This window comes from Mytilus californianus, unplaced genomic scaffold (genome assembly GCF_021869535.1).
Source record: "Mytilus californianus isolate M0D057914Y unplaced genomic scaffold, xbMytCali1.0.p SCAF_12, whole genome shotgun sequence".
NCBI lineage: Eukaryota > Metazoa > Mollusca > Bivalvia > Mytilida > Mytilidae > Mytilus > Mytilus californianus.
Window position 1 is genome coordinate 38,643,042 of NW_026262604.1, and position 15,462 is coordinate 38,658,503.

A 15,462-nucleotide genomic window follows, 5' to 3' on the forward strand; every position below is an offset into this window, starting at 1 on the left:
ACTACCAAATTAGATTATCACAATCTTTGTGCTAACATGATCAACATGATGGGTGCCACATGTAGAGAAGGATCTGAATACTTTCCCAGAGCACCTGAGTTCACCCCCTGTTTTTAATGGGGTTTGTGTTGCTTAGTCTGTAGTTTTCTATGTTGTGTTTTGTGTACTGTTTTTTGTCTGTTGGTCCTATTCTTTTTAGCAATAGTGTTGTTAAGACCATTTAATGTGACTTAACAATTAGAATTATTCCTGAATTTGTACTTAAAGGAGCAAGAAAATGGTTTCAACATGTGGGGCATGACATGCTAAAGCAACTGAGTTTACCATTAGTTTTGTTTTAAAGGGGAGTGTGTTGCCCTTGCTTCAGTTTTTAGTTTTGTACTATGTAATTTTTAAATTTCAATATCTCTGTTGTTTAAACCAGTAACAGTGTTGTCTATCCTTCGTCAAGACAAACGTGTTTCTTTTTCAAATTTTCACAGTCGATCAAGTTTCAAGATTAGAACATTTACCTTACCAATGGTTTATCAATTTGGTGATGTCTTAGGGTAGGTTAAGAAGCAATTAACAATGCACATTTTTGTAATACTATAGCATTTGATATTTATCAATGCATTTTATAGCAGTAGCATGACAGGTGTTGAATGTGAAGCACCTGTGATCATCCTTGTAAATTGTACCATCAAGTACACAGCGATCATAATGATAAACTTTGCCTTGAATTAAAAACACCCTACATATTCTTATTTCAGATTCAAAGTGACAATTATACATTTTAAACATACTCTCCGGGTCTTTTAATGCCGCTTAAATGTGTCATCATCCATTACATCTCCACTTATCAGTTATGATCCTAGTTCCTTGTTTAGTTCAGCAGCTGGTTACTGCACATTCTCCAAACTTGAAATCTCCTGATAAATATAAAATCAATCATTTTGAATTAATTATTCAATTATAGTTTGGTTACCTAATAGTAATACATAAACAATTGTCAATTGTCATGAAGGTTAAGAATTTAAACATGCTTCTGATTATTTAAAAAAAAAAACTTGATTCTCCATGTCCTTTTTAATGACTATTTACTCAGTGTAAATTGTACCATGAAGTACACAGCTATCAAATTGTTGAACTTTGCCTTGAATTGTTATCATAGTTATACATTGTAAGTTTAAAAAGAGACAGTTTTACAATGGTCTATACTCTTCAACAATAAAATTAAGAATGGATATGGGGAATGTGTCAAAGAGATAACAACCTGACCAAAGAGCATAAAACAGCCAAAGGCCATCAATGGGTCTTCAACACAGCTAGAAAATCCTGCACCCAGAGGCATGCTTCAGCTGGCCCCTAAACAAAAATGTGTACTAGTTCAGAGATAATGGACATCATACTAAACTCCGAAATATATAAATGAACAAAAAATAAAAATCATACAAGACTAACAAAGGTCAGAGGCTCTTGACATGGGACAGGTGCAAAAATGCGGCAGGGTTAAACATGTTTTGTGAGATCTCAACCCTCCCCTATACCTCTAGCCAATGAAGAAAAAACAGACGCACAGCAAAACACACAGGAAAACTCAGTTTAAAAGATGTCAGAGTCTGTTGTCACAATAGGTAACAAAAGAAACTAAACAAAATGACAATGATACATAAATTAAAATTTGTAAGGGTTCCGCAGAACCCAGCGTCTTGCCTACTTGAGCTGTTAACCGCAGGCTCAACAAAAATGAGGAAAAAAATTAATAAAAATATTCCTCTCTATATTATCTTTTGATTGTAAGTAGCTTCTGTCCAAGTTGGGTAAAAATCCAGGATAGTTTATGAATCTAATAAATGTTTTAAAAACTTAAACTGCAGACTGTATGTAATGTTAACTGGAAGAAAAACTAAGTCCATTTATAAGTCTGTTGTCAGAATAGGTAACAAAAGAAACTAAACAAAATGACAATGATACATAAATTAACAAAGGACTACTAGCAGTTACTGACATGCAAGCTCCAGCCCTCAATTTAACTGATTGAAAGATTATGTCTTCGTCATATGAATATCTAGCAAAATCTCTCCCATTAGTGGTTAAGTATCATACTATCATAAAATATATGAGAACATAACACGTATCATGCCAACAACTGGTTTTAGAATAGACTGATAAGGAACGACTTGTAATCAAAGCACCAAGGGGGCTATAGGCAGTTAATTAAAAAACCCCAAGGCAAATGTGGCAGAAGCTTAAGTTAAGATGAATATTGTGGAATAATTGGATAAATTATTTATCTCAGCTATTTCAAGTTAAAAAAATGTTTGTACCTTAATGTTTTCCCTATCCAATCCAACCATTTTCAAAAGTTATTTTTAATTTATCTTTAATATGTTTCCTTTAAAATGAGCCTTAAATGAAAATTTTATAGGCCCAGAAATAACTCAAAAAATAAATAAAGTTAATTTAACCTAGACTTATTTTTTGCATCAATTAAATTCTATAATAAACATTGATTGATTGATTGTTGGTTGCTTAACGTCCAGTGGCAAATATTTCATGCATTTTCAGGACGAGAACAAATTAACAATAAATACAATAGGTAGGTTCTGTAATAGGGGCGTCCAGGATTAAGGTCGGAGAAATTTAGACTACCACGGGAAATGAGGGTATATTGGATAGGGACAGAAATTTAGCCTTGCAACAGGCTAGGTCACCTACGGACCCCTCAAAGCGTTGTTGCAAGGGTTCTGAACGTGCAAAGAGCGTAGCACTCCCTTCACACGAGGCATCGGATTTAACTACCCCATTCTGACTGGACGTAGCTGCAAATTTGTACATCCCGCACAGCCAAACGGACGCCCCACTTTAGCAAGGGTTTTACTGCCAGTCGAAGGAAGACCAATGGTGACCATACTTCTATTCCCCAGTCACCCTTGGGGGCTATTATAAACAAGAGTTAATTGAAACAGGATACTGTTACGAAGTCTCCCAAACAAAGCTCCTATAATTGGTCATTCCCATGGTAGCCTGACGTTGGGCCGAGTCCAGTACAAATTGGTTTGGTCAAGTAAAGTGATATGCATATGTGACGCCTAGGAGATTGACCCTGTATGTCATTTAAACATTCTTGAGTTAACGAACAGGAATATATATGGTTTAGGGGTGGGGATCTCGACCGTTTTCAAGTTCTCAAAAGGTGAGGGTTGATCCCCATGGGACTCTCCCTTTATTTCATTTGATTTGTTTTAATGCCCAATACAAAAATATATATGGTTTCGGGGTGGGGATCTCGACCGTTTGCAAATTTTCAAAAAGAGGAGTGGGGTGACCCCCATTGACTAATCCCCTATATTTTATTTTATTAGTTTTATTGTCCCATCAAGAATATATATGGTGTAGGGGTGGGGATTTCGACCGTTAACAAGTTCTCAAACCGGAGTGGGAAGGGTTAAACCTGTGGACTCCCCCTATATTTCATTTTATTTGTTTTATTGTACCATACAAGAATATGTATGGTTTAGGGGTGGGGATCTAGACCATTAACAAGTTCTCAATCAGGAGGGGTGGAGTTGACCCCCTGTGGACTCCCCCTGTATTTCATTTTATTTGTTTTATTGTGCCATGCAAGACTATGTATGGTTTAGGGGCGTGGATCTCAACTGTTAACAAGTTCTTAACAGAAAGGGGTGGGGTTGACCCCCAGGGACTCCCACTATATTTCATTTGATTTGTTATATTGTCCCATACATGAACATATATGGTTTAGGGGTGGGGATTCTCGACCATTTACAAGTTCTCAAACAGAAGGGATAGGGGTGACACCTGGAACCTCAAATTATTTTCATTTGATTTGTTTTATTGTCCCATACAAGTATATATATGGTTTAGGGGTGGGGATCATAACCGTTTACAAGATAAAAACACATTTTCAAATTGAAGGGGGTGGGATGACCCCCAGGGACTCATCCTATATTTTATTTTATTTTATTTGTTCTATTGTACTGTTATCATGACTGAAGATCGTGTGTGTCTATCACTTACTGTTTTCAAGTAAATGTCACTAGAACACACCCGCGAAATCGTGGGAATTTAGTGTGTGGTTGAAAGTATGTAAACTGTTGTGGAATGAATTTCTGTAAAAGATTTTATGACTGGAGAATTTCAGGAGAGGTATCAAAAGCTATAGGTACTTGGTGAAAGGACAATTTTGTTTAGCCATACCCCTTTTTTCCAAAGTCCGTTATTTTTTGGTTTCTGTTTTTCTGTATACTATGAACATACATATACTATAAATAAAGTGTATTTGCTATTTACTATCAATTCCTAATTGTAAACCTATCCTAGGCGGTATAGTCATTTATAAAGAGACTCTCTATATAATATATCAGTGACAGTCGCAGAAAGTAAACTTTGAATTGATAGTATATAGCAAATACACTTTATTTATAGAATATGTATGATCATGGTATACAGAAAAACGTGAAAATATTTGTCCTGTCCCCAAGGATTTATGTGTAATATTTTATAAACAGTCCTAAACGGAAGTCTTGTCTATGACTTAAAAGTCTGTCCGATGACGAAACAATATCCGTACACCTTTATTTTCGTTTTCCTCCCAAAATATATCAAACTGAATAATCATAAGCGAGGATGACAAATGCGACTATGCATGGTACCTACAAGACACAGAGGCATGACGATTAATTTATTATGGAATGAAGAGAAGCGACACACAAAATGAGGACTTCTCATTTAAATATATAGATTTGAAAATTGAAAAAAATTGTAAACCCCTCCCTTATTTAGGCCCTAAAAATACCCCTTAATACACCCCAATGCACAAACGAAAGATTGATAACTTTGCTAGACATGTTAGTCTAACATTTTATGAAACCCAAGTAAATCTGACAAGCAGTCAGTGGACTCAGTCCGACTTGTCTCGAGGACGAGTTGTCCACATTTCTTAAAACATCCCATCAACGACGATTTTCGGATCTTTTTCATTTATATAAAAACAACAACTGCCAAGGTCAGTGATAAACGGTATAATCATATAATATTATAAAAGAAAGTAATTTAAATGTGCATACATTTAATTGAAATAAATAAAATAATCACAATCTCCTTAAACGAAAAGAACATCATTATTAGCAAAACTTACTTTAAAACACCAGAATACTTACCTTACGTTTTGTATAAGTTAAAATTACTGCCAACTTAGACTACTACATATAACTTTATTTCCTTTATCATAGAGATTAAATGTACATGAAAAATATTCCTGCGCCTTTGGCCATTTGAAAAATGTAAACGACTTGTAATTACAGATTTTCGGCGATGAAATATTTCATACAATTGTTCTTTGACGTCTTAGCCAAAAGCACATGGGATGATAAACTACGTACGGATTTCTATTGAGCACTACTTCCTATGTGCAACTTCAAAAGTTTTGGGTAGTTCGACAATCATTTAAGGTTTTTCTGGTCATATTTTTTGTATTCCAGAATTGAAAGCATGAAAAAAGTGCCATATTAGTTATTAATAACATATTAGCCAGCTAGATAATAACAATAGCACCTTTTACACCATTCAGTGAGAAGATCACAAATCTAGGGTGGTAGCATAAGGCAGCTTAACTGCCTAAAAATCTTAATTTGTATATATACAGTCCGCCAAAAGTTAAGCACCACCTAAATATAACTGGCAATATTTTTTTAACTATTGCGAACACAATATTTATGTTTGGTGTTATGAATTGCCTATAACATACACTAAGAAAATTCATTATGACAAAAAAAATAAACTCCGATAAACAGGACAGGCAATTTTTTATTAAAGGTCATCTGCACTTTTTCGAATACACTGTTTCGATGCCTTTAAATCATCTTCCTACTGTCCCGCGTACAGGTGAAATTTGGCCTTCACCAAGTTACTGTGAAATATGGCAAGGGGTAAGTTATATGTGACTAAACCTTGACAAGCAATTGACATGTCAAATGCCGGTAGGAGCACTAGTTGCATAGGTAACCATTTCAATGTTAAACACACCGTCATTGTCAGATTTTTACAACGTCATGTTGACACAGGAACTGTAAATGATAGACCAAGGTCCGGAAGACCCCGTTAAACTACCGATTGTGATGACAGACTCATTATTGGTTGTGCTAAAGCCAACCCATTTACTCCTGCCCCACAACTTAGACACCACTGGCATCAAGGTGGTCATGTTAGTGTTTGAATATTGGTCCGTCGACTTCATAGAGGCTACCTAAGAGCACGTCGTGTTGTCAAGAGACCTGCCCTAACAGCCTGGCACTGTATAATCAGGTTTTAAAGTGCTAATGACCATCGACGCTGGAACATGAGAAGCTGGCAAAATGTTCATTGGTCAAATGAGAGTCAGTTTCTGTTACGACCAATAGACGGCAGAATACGAGTTTGTCGTGGAAATAAAACTGCTAATGACCAAAACAACATTTGCCCAACAACTGCATACGTTGCTGGATTCTTCTCATACTGTTGTAAGGTGGGTATGCATATTCTGCAGGGTAACATGAACGGACAGACATACAGGGATTTGGTGCTTAGAAACATTGTAGTCCCTCATTTTGATAATCCTCCACTTGCTTCAAGACCCTTGCGCATGTACGACAATGCTAGACCACACAGGGCAAGGATTGTAACCGAGTACAAAGAGTACAAAGAGCAAGAAGCCATTGACACTATCTTTTGGCCGTCCGTGTCTTCAGATATGAACCCTATCGAACATGTCTGGGATGCCATTGGAAGAAATCTCAATCACAGAGATCCACCTTTGCAAAATCTTAGCGATTTAAGAAGCGCAATTGTTGCTGAATGGAATAAATTTGCTCAACTAAAGTTCAGAAGGCTTGTACAGAGTTTGAGACTCCCTGTTATGGATCTGTACCGGAAGAGAAGGTGTTACACATCCTATTGACTCAAATATTGACATTAAATTTGCCGAACATACCAAAGATTATTTGTAGAGACTTTTAATGATATTGGGTAATTAATTGTGGTAAAAAAATAAAATGACAGTGAAACTTAATTCCATTTCTGATTTGTGTAATTTTCACTATTTCTATGAATGCAAATTTCAAATGCATAGAACCTGCATACGTGAACAAACTTAAGTCTATGGTTTGTTTATGGTATATATATGTAAGCAAAATTGCTACATGAACATTTTCTCTTTTTCGAGGATTGACTGATTTTTTTAAATGAAAAAAATTTCGATGCAATAAAAATAGGTAGTGCTTAACTTTTGGCGAACTGCATATTTAATTATACAACTTAAAGTCATAACTAAAATCTTCCAGCATGGTTAGTAAATGTTTCAGATATATGGTGTCAAAGATAACTAGTGCCACAGATTAAAGCTAGTTTCCTAAAGCAATGACATATTCAAACCCTGCTTTCCAAATTGTGTGAAGTCTTTCACTTCCTTCTTATACTTGGGTGAACTGTTGTTTCTGTTGCTCAGTCTTTAGTATTCTATGTTGTGTTTCATATCCTGTTGGTAGTTGGATGCTTAAAATTTTTTTATTTTGTGTTTTAGTTTAAAATAGTCTACAAATGCAAAAGGATGTTACATGTTGAGATAGATCTGCTTACCCTTCTGGAGCACCTGAGATTATCCCAGTTTTTGGTGTTGTTTGTGTTGCTCAGTCTTTAGCACTCTAATTTAAGTTTCATATCCTGTTGGAAGTTGGACAGTTAAAATGTTTTATTGTGTGTTATAGTTTAATACGGTCTACAAATGCAAAAGGATGTTACATGTTGAGATAGATCTGCTTACCCTTCTGGAGCACCTGAGATCATCCCAGTTTTCGGTGTTGTTTGTGTTGCTCGGTCTTTAGTTTTTTTATGAAGTGTTTTGTGTACTGTTGTTTGTCTGCTGGTCTTTTAATTAGCCGTAGCATTATCACTTTATCTTCAACCTATGAGATAGAATGTTCCTTATGTATCTTATAAAAAAGTGAAAAAAGATGAATTAAAAAAGAAGGACCAAAGATACCAGAGGGATAGTCAAACTCATAGATCCAAAACAAACTGACAATGCTATGGCCTATAACACCCTACTTATACTTATTTCAGTTTCAAGGTAACAATTATATATTTCAAACATACTCTCCTGGTCTTTTAGTGCCGCTTAACTGTGTCATCATCCATTACATCTCCACTTATTAGTTATGAAAATAGTTCCTCTTTTCATTCAGTAGCTGGTTACTGCACAGTCTCCAAACTTGAAATCTCCTGATAAATATAAAATCAATCATTTTGAATTAATTATTCAATTATAAGTTTGGATTTCTAATATTTGTACATAGACAATTGTCAATTTTTAGGAATTCAAACTAAATTGCTTATGTTTATCAACAAAAAAAATAGAACTTTATTCACCATGTCCTTTTTAATGACTTGTTACTCAGTGTAAATTGTACCATGAAGTACACAGCCATCAAATTGATAAACTTTGCCTTGAATTGTTATCATAGTTATACATTGTAAGTTTAAAAAGAGAAAGTTTTATAATGGTCTATACTCTTCAACAATATTTATTTATTTATTGGTGTTTTAAAGCCATTTTTAAGCATCGCTTTTGGGCTATTTCATGGCGGCCAGTTTTTATTGGTGGAGGAAGCTGGAGTACCAGGAGAAAACCACCGACCTTCGATAAGAAAACTGACAATCCTAGTCAATTAAGATTGGAGTCGAGTGCACCTGCATGAGCGGGGTTCGAACTCACAACCTCAGTGTTGACTGGCTAGTGATTACAGTAGTAACTACTTAGACCACTCGGCCACCAAGGCCCATCTCTTCAACAATAAAAGTAAGAATGGATATGGGGAATGTTTTAATGAGATATCAACCTGACCAAAGAGCAGAAAACAGCTGAAGGCCATCAATGGGTCTTCAACACAGCCAGAAAATCATGCACCCTCAATCGTGCTTCAGCTGGCCTCTAAACGAAAATGTGTACTAGTTCAGTGATAATGGACATCATACTAAACTCCAAAATATATAAATGAACTAAAATTAAAATCATACAAGACTAACAAATGCTAGAGGCTCCTGACATGGGACAGGTGCAAAAATGCGGCAGGATTAAACATGTTTTGTGAGATCTCAACCCTCCCCTATACCTCTAGCCAATGTAGAAAAAACAGACGCACAGCAAAACGCACAGCAAAACTCAGTTTAAAAGAAGTCAGAGTCTGTTGTCACAATAGGTAACAAAAAAAACTAAACAAAATGACAATGATACATAAATTAACAAAGGACTACTAGCAGTTACTGACATGCAAGCTCCAGACCTCAATTAAACTGATTGAAAGATTATGTCTTCATCATATGAATATCTAGCACAATCTCTCCCATTAGTGGTTAAGTATCATACTATCATAAAATATATGAGAACATAACCCGTATCATGCCAACAATTGGTTTTAGAATAGACTGATAAGGAAAGACTTGTAAAAATCTTAATTTGTATAATACGACTTGAAGTCATAACTAAAAGCTTCCAGCATGATTAGTATATGTTTCAGATATATGGTGTCAAAGATAACTAGTGCCTCAGATTTAAGCTAGTTTCCTAAAGCAATGACATATTCAAACCCTGCTTTCAAAATTGTGTGTAGTCTTTCACTTCCTTAATAAACTTTGGTGAATTGTTGTTTGTGTTGTTCAGTCTTTAGTATTCTATGTTGTGTTTCATATACTGTTGGTAGTTGGATGGTTAATTTTTTTTTATTTTGTGTTTTAGTTTAATATGGTCTACAAATGCAAAAGGATGTTACATGTTGAGATAGATCTGCTTACCCTTCTGGAGCACCTGAGATCATCCCAGTTTTCGGTGTTGTTTGTGTTGCTCGGTCTTTAGTTTTTTAATGAAGTGTTTTGTGTACTGTTGTTTGTCTGCTGGTCTTTTAATTAGCCGTAGTATTATCACTTTATCTTCAACCTATGAGATGGAATGTTCCTTTGGTATCTTATAAAAAAGTGAAAAAAGATGAATTAAAAAAGAAGGACCAAAGATCCCAGAGGGATAGTCAAACTCATAGATCGAAAAAAAACTGACAATGCTATGGCCTAAAACACCCTACTTATACTTATTTCAGTTTCAAGGTCACAACTATATAATTCAAACATACTCTCCTGGTCTTTTAGTGCTGATTAACTGTGTCATCATCCATTATTTCTCCACTCATTAGTGATGAAAATAGTTCCTCTTAATTCAGTAGCTGGTTACTGCACAGTCTTAAAACTTGAAATCTCCTGATAAATATAAAATCAATCATTTTGAATTAATTATTCAATTTTAAGATAAGATTTCTATTATTCGTACATAGACAATTGTCAATTTTTAGGAATTCAAACTAAATTGCTTATGTTTATCAACAAAAAAAATAGAACTTTATTCACCATGTCCTTTTTAATGACTTGTTACTCAGTGTAAATTGTACCATGAAGTACACAGCCATCAAATTGATAAACCTTGCCTTGAATTGTTATCATAGTTATACATTGTAAGTTTAAAAAGAGAAAGTTTTACAATGGTCTATACTCTTCAACAATATTTATTTATTTATTGGTGTTTTAAAGCCATTTTTAAGCACTGCTTTTGGGCTATTTCTTGGCGGCCAGTTTTGATTGGTGGAGGAAGCTGGAGTACCAGGAGAAAACAACCGACCTTCGATAAGAAAACTGACAATCCTAGTCAATTAAGATTGGAGCGAGTGCACCTGCATGAGCGGGGTTCGAACTCACAACCTCAGTGTTGACTGGCTAGTGATTACAGTAGTAACTACTTAGACCACTCGGCCACCAAGGCCCATCTCTTCAACAATAAAAGTAAGAATGGATATGGGGAATGTTTTAATGAGATATCAACCTGACCAAAGAGCAGAAAACAGCTGAAGGCCATTAATGGGTCTTCAACACAGCCAGAAAATCATGCACCCTCAATCGTGCTTCAGCTGGCCCCTAAACGAAAATGTGTACTAGTTCAGTGATAATGGACATCATACTAAACTCCAAAATATATAAATGAACTAAAATTAAAATCATACAAGACTAACAAATGCTAGAGGCTCCTGACATGGGACAGGTGCAAAAATGCGGCAGGATTAAACATGTTTTGTGAGATCTCAACCCTCCCCTATACCTCTAGCCAATGTAGAAAAAACAGACGCACAGCAAAACGCACAGCAAAACTCAGTTTAAAAGAAGTCAGAGTCTGTTGTCACAATAGGTAACAAAAAAAACTAAACAAAATGACAATGATACATAAATTAACAAAGGACTACTAGCAGTTACTGACATGCAAGCTCCAGACCTCAATTAAACTGATTGAAAGATTATGTCTTCATCATATGAATATCTAGCACAATCTCTCCCATTAGTGGTTAAGTATCATACTATCATAAAATATATGAGAACATAACCCGTATCATGCCAACAACTGGTTTTAGAATAGACTGATAAGGAACGACTTGTAAAAATCTTAATTTGTATAATACAACTTGAAGTCATAACTAAAAGCTTCCAGCATGATTAGTATATGTTTCAGATATATGGTGTCAAAGATAACTAGTGCCTCAGATTTAAGCTAGTTTCCTAAAGCAATGACATATTCAAACCCTGCTTTCAAAATTGTGTGTAGTCTTTCACTTCCTTATTAAACTTGGGTGAACTGTTGTTTGTGTTGCTCAGTCTTTAGTATTCTATGTTGTGTTTCATATACTGTTGGTAGTTGGATGGTTAATTTTTTTTTATTTTGTGTTTTAGTTTAATATGGTCTACAAATGCAAAAGGATGTTACATGTTGAGATAGATCTGCTTACCCTTCTGGAGCACCTGAGATCATCCCAGTTTTCGGTGTTGTTTGTGTTGCTCGGTCTTTAGTTTTTTAATGAAGTGTTTTGTGTACTGTTGTTTGTCTGCTGGTCTTTTAATTAGCCGTAGCATTATCACTTTATCTTCAACCTATGAGATGGAATGTTCCTTTGGTATTTTATAAAAAAGGTGAAAAAAGATGAATTAAACAAGAAGGACCAAAGATACCAGAGGGATAGTCAAACTCATAGATCGAAAACAAACTGACAATGCTATGGCCTAAAACACCCTACTTATACTTATTTCAGTTTCAAGGTCACAACTATATAATTCAAACATACTCTCCTGGTCTTTTAGTGCCGCTTAACTGTGTCATCATCCATTACATCTCCACTTATTAGTTATGAAAATAGTTCCTCTTAATTCAGTAGCTGGTTACTGCACAGTCTTAAAACTTGAAATCTCCTGATAAATATAAAATCAATCATTTTGAATTAATTATTCAATTTTAAGATAAGATTTCTATTATTCATACATAGACAATTGTCAATTTTTAGGAATTCAAACTAAATTGCTTATGTTTATTAACAAAAAAATAGAACTTTATTCACCATGTCATTTTTAATGACTTGTTACTCAGTGTAAATTGTACCATGAAGTACACAGCCATCAAATTGATAAACTTTGCCATGAATTGTTATCATAGTTATACATTGTAAGTTTAAAAAGATTGATTTATTGATTGTTGGTTGCTTAACGTCCAGTGGCAAATATTTCATGCATATTCAGGACAAGAACAAATTAACAATAAATACAATAGGTAGGTTCTGTAATAGAGGCGTCTGGGATTGAGGTCGGAGAAATTTAGACTGCCACTGGAAATGAGGGTATATTGGATAGGGAGAGAAATTTAGCCTTGCAACAGGTCACCTACGGACCCCTCAAAGAGTTGTTGCTCAATGTAGAAATAAAATGCTCCGCAGGGCGCAGCTTGATACGACCGCAAGGGTCGAACCCTGAACAGTTGGGGCAAGTATGGACACAACATTCAAGCTTGATACAGCCTTGCATTTGGATTGTTATTAAATATCTGACACAGCATAGGTTTCTGACACAGAATGAATGTGGTCTAAGAACTTAAAAATTTTAAATTGGACATTCACCTATTATGGTCCAATATCCAAAACCTAAATACATGGTTAGATTCAGCATATCAAAGAACCCCAAGAATTCAATTTTTGATGAAATCAAACAAAGTTTAATTTTGGACCCTTTTGACCTCAATGTGGACAAAGTTGATAACAGGGCCCAAAAATCAAAAATCTAAATACATGGTTAGATTCAGCATATCAAAGAACCCCATATATTCAATTTTTGTTGAAATCAAACAAAGTTTAATTTTGGACCCCGATTTGGACCAACTTGAAAACTGGGCCCATAATCAAAAATCTAAATACATGTTTAGATTCAGCATATCAAAGAACCCTAAGAATTAAACTTTTGTTAAAATCAAACAAAGTTTAATTTTGGACCCTTTGGACCTTAATGTAGACCAATTTGAAAACGGAACCAAAAATTAAGAATCTAAATACACGGTTAGATTCGGCATATCAAAGAACCCCAATAATTCAATTTTCGATGAAATCAAACAAAGTTTAATTTTGGACCCTTTGGACCTCAATGTGGACCAATTTAAAAACGGGGCCCAAAATCCAAAAACTAAATACACGGTTAGATTCAGCATATTAAAGAACCCCAAGAATTCAAGAACAAGAGTGCACACACTGAAATGTCTCGCCTTCTTTTTTAATCATTGATATTATATGATAGTCCTAAATATAAAGCTTTCTTACAACTGTCACATAAACTTAACATTAACCAAGAAAACTAAACATTGACCAATGAACCATGAAAATGAGGTCAAGGTCAGATGAACCATGCCAGGCAGGCATGTACAGCTAACAATTCTTCCATACAACAAATATAGTTGACCTATTGCTTATCATGCTTATAGTTTAAGAAAAACAGACCAAAACACAAAAACTTAACACTGAGCAATGAACTGTGAAAATGAGGTCAAGGTCAAATAAAAACTGCGCGACTGACATAAAGATCATAAAATATTTCCATACACCAAATATAGTTGACCTATTGCATATAGTATTAGAAAAAAAGACCAAAACTCAAAATCTTAACTTTGACCACTGAACCATGAAAATAAAGCCAAGGTCAAATGACACCTGCCAGCTAGACATGTACACCTTACAATCATTCCATACACCAAATATAGTTGACCTGTTGCTTGAAGTGTAAGAAAAACAGACCAAAACAAAACTTAACATAAGTAATGAACCATGAAAATGAGGTCAAGGTCAAATAAAACCTGCCAGACTGACATGTACATCATTAAATATTTCCATACACCAAATATAGTTGACCTACTGCATACAGTATTAGGAAAACAGACCAAAACACAAAAACTTAACATTTAGCAATGAACCTTGAAAATGGGGTCAAGGTCAAATAAAACATGCCAGACTGACATGTACATCGTAAAATATTTCCATACACCAAATATAGTTGACCTACTGCATACAGTATTAGAAAAACAAACCAAAACACAAAAATTTAACATTGAGCAATGAACCGTAAAAATGAGGTCAAGGTCAAATAAAACTTGCCAGACAGACATGAACATCATACAATATTTCCATACACCAAATACAGTTGACCTATTGCAAACAGTATTAGAAAAACAGACCAAAACACAAAAACTAAACTATGACCACTGAACCATGAAAATGAGGTCAAGGTCAGATGACACCTGCCAGTTTGACATGTACCCCTTACTATCATTACATACACCAAATATAGTAGACCTATTGCTTATAGTATCTCAGATATGGACTTGACCACGAAAACTTAACCTTGTTCACTGATCCATGAAATGAGGTTGAGGTCAGTTGAAAACTATCTGACGGGCATGACGCCCTTGCAAGGTACGCACATACCAAATATAGTTATCCTGTTACTTATAATAAGAGAGAATTTAACATTCCAAAAAATCTGAACTTTTTTTTCAAGTAGTCACTGAACCATGAAAATAAGGTCAAGGACATTGGACATGTGACTGACAGAAACTTCGTAACATGAGGCATCTATATACAAAGTATGAAGCATCCAGGTCTTCCACCTTCTAAAATATAAAGCTTTTAAGAAGCTAGCTAAAGCCGCCGCCTCCGCCGGATCACTATTCCTATGTCAAGCTTTCTGCGACAAAAGTCGCAGGCTCGACAATAAAACCCCATTGAAATTGGTCAAGAAATAAGCAATTTATACGAAGTATCTTCTTTTGCACAATACTGTGCAATTAAATATTTCTTGCTATTGCGCAATACTGTACAATTGACAATTTCTTGCTATTGCGCAATATTGTGCTATTGAATATTTCTTGCTATTGCGCAATACTGTGCAATTGAAGATTTCTTGCTATTGCCCAATACTGTGCAATTGAAGATTTCTTGCTATTGTGCAATACTGTGCAATTGAAAATTTCTTGCTATTGCACAATACTTATTATATAATAATTTACACATCCTGTTTGGTGTGTATCTCCTA

The 15,462-nt window shown here is 35.0% G+C and overlaps 1 long non-coding RNA gene across 4 annotated transcripts in view; it reads right to left on the minus strand.

Annotated features, from left to right (window-relative positions):
- LOC127721793 (uncharacterized) overlaps positions 1 to 15,462 on the minus strand; it is an 89,624-nt gene that overhangs the window by 27,547 nt on the left and 46,615 nt on the right. For 2 of the 4 annotated variants that reach the window (XR_007991468.1, XR_007991466.1), the window contains 4 exons: positions 12,186 to 12,309; positions 10,161 to 10,284; positions 8,134 to 8,259; positions 786 to 911 (listed from right to left, as the gene is read on the minus strand). This is a non-coding gene — a long non-coding RNA (uncharacterized LOC127721793). The remainder of the gene's footprint in view (positions 1 to 785; positions 912 to 8,133; positions 8,260 to 10,160; positions 10,285 to 12,185; positions 12,310 to 15,462) is intronic. The other 2 variants (XR_007991467.1, XR_007991469.1) reach the window with 2 other exon arrangements.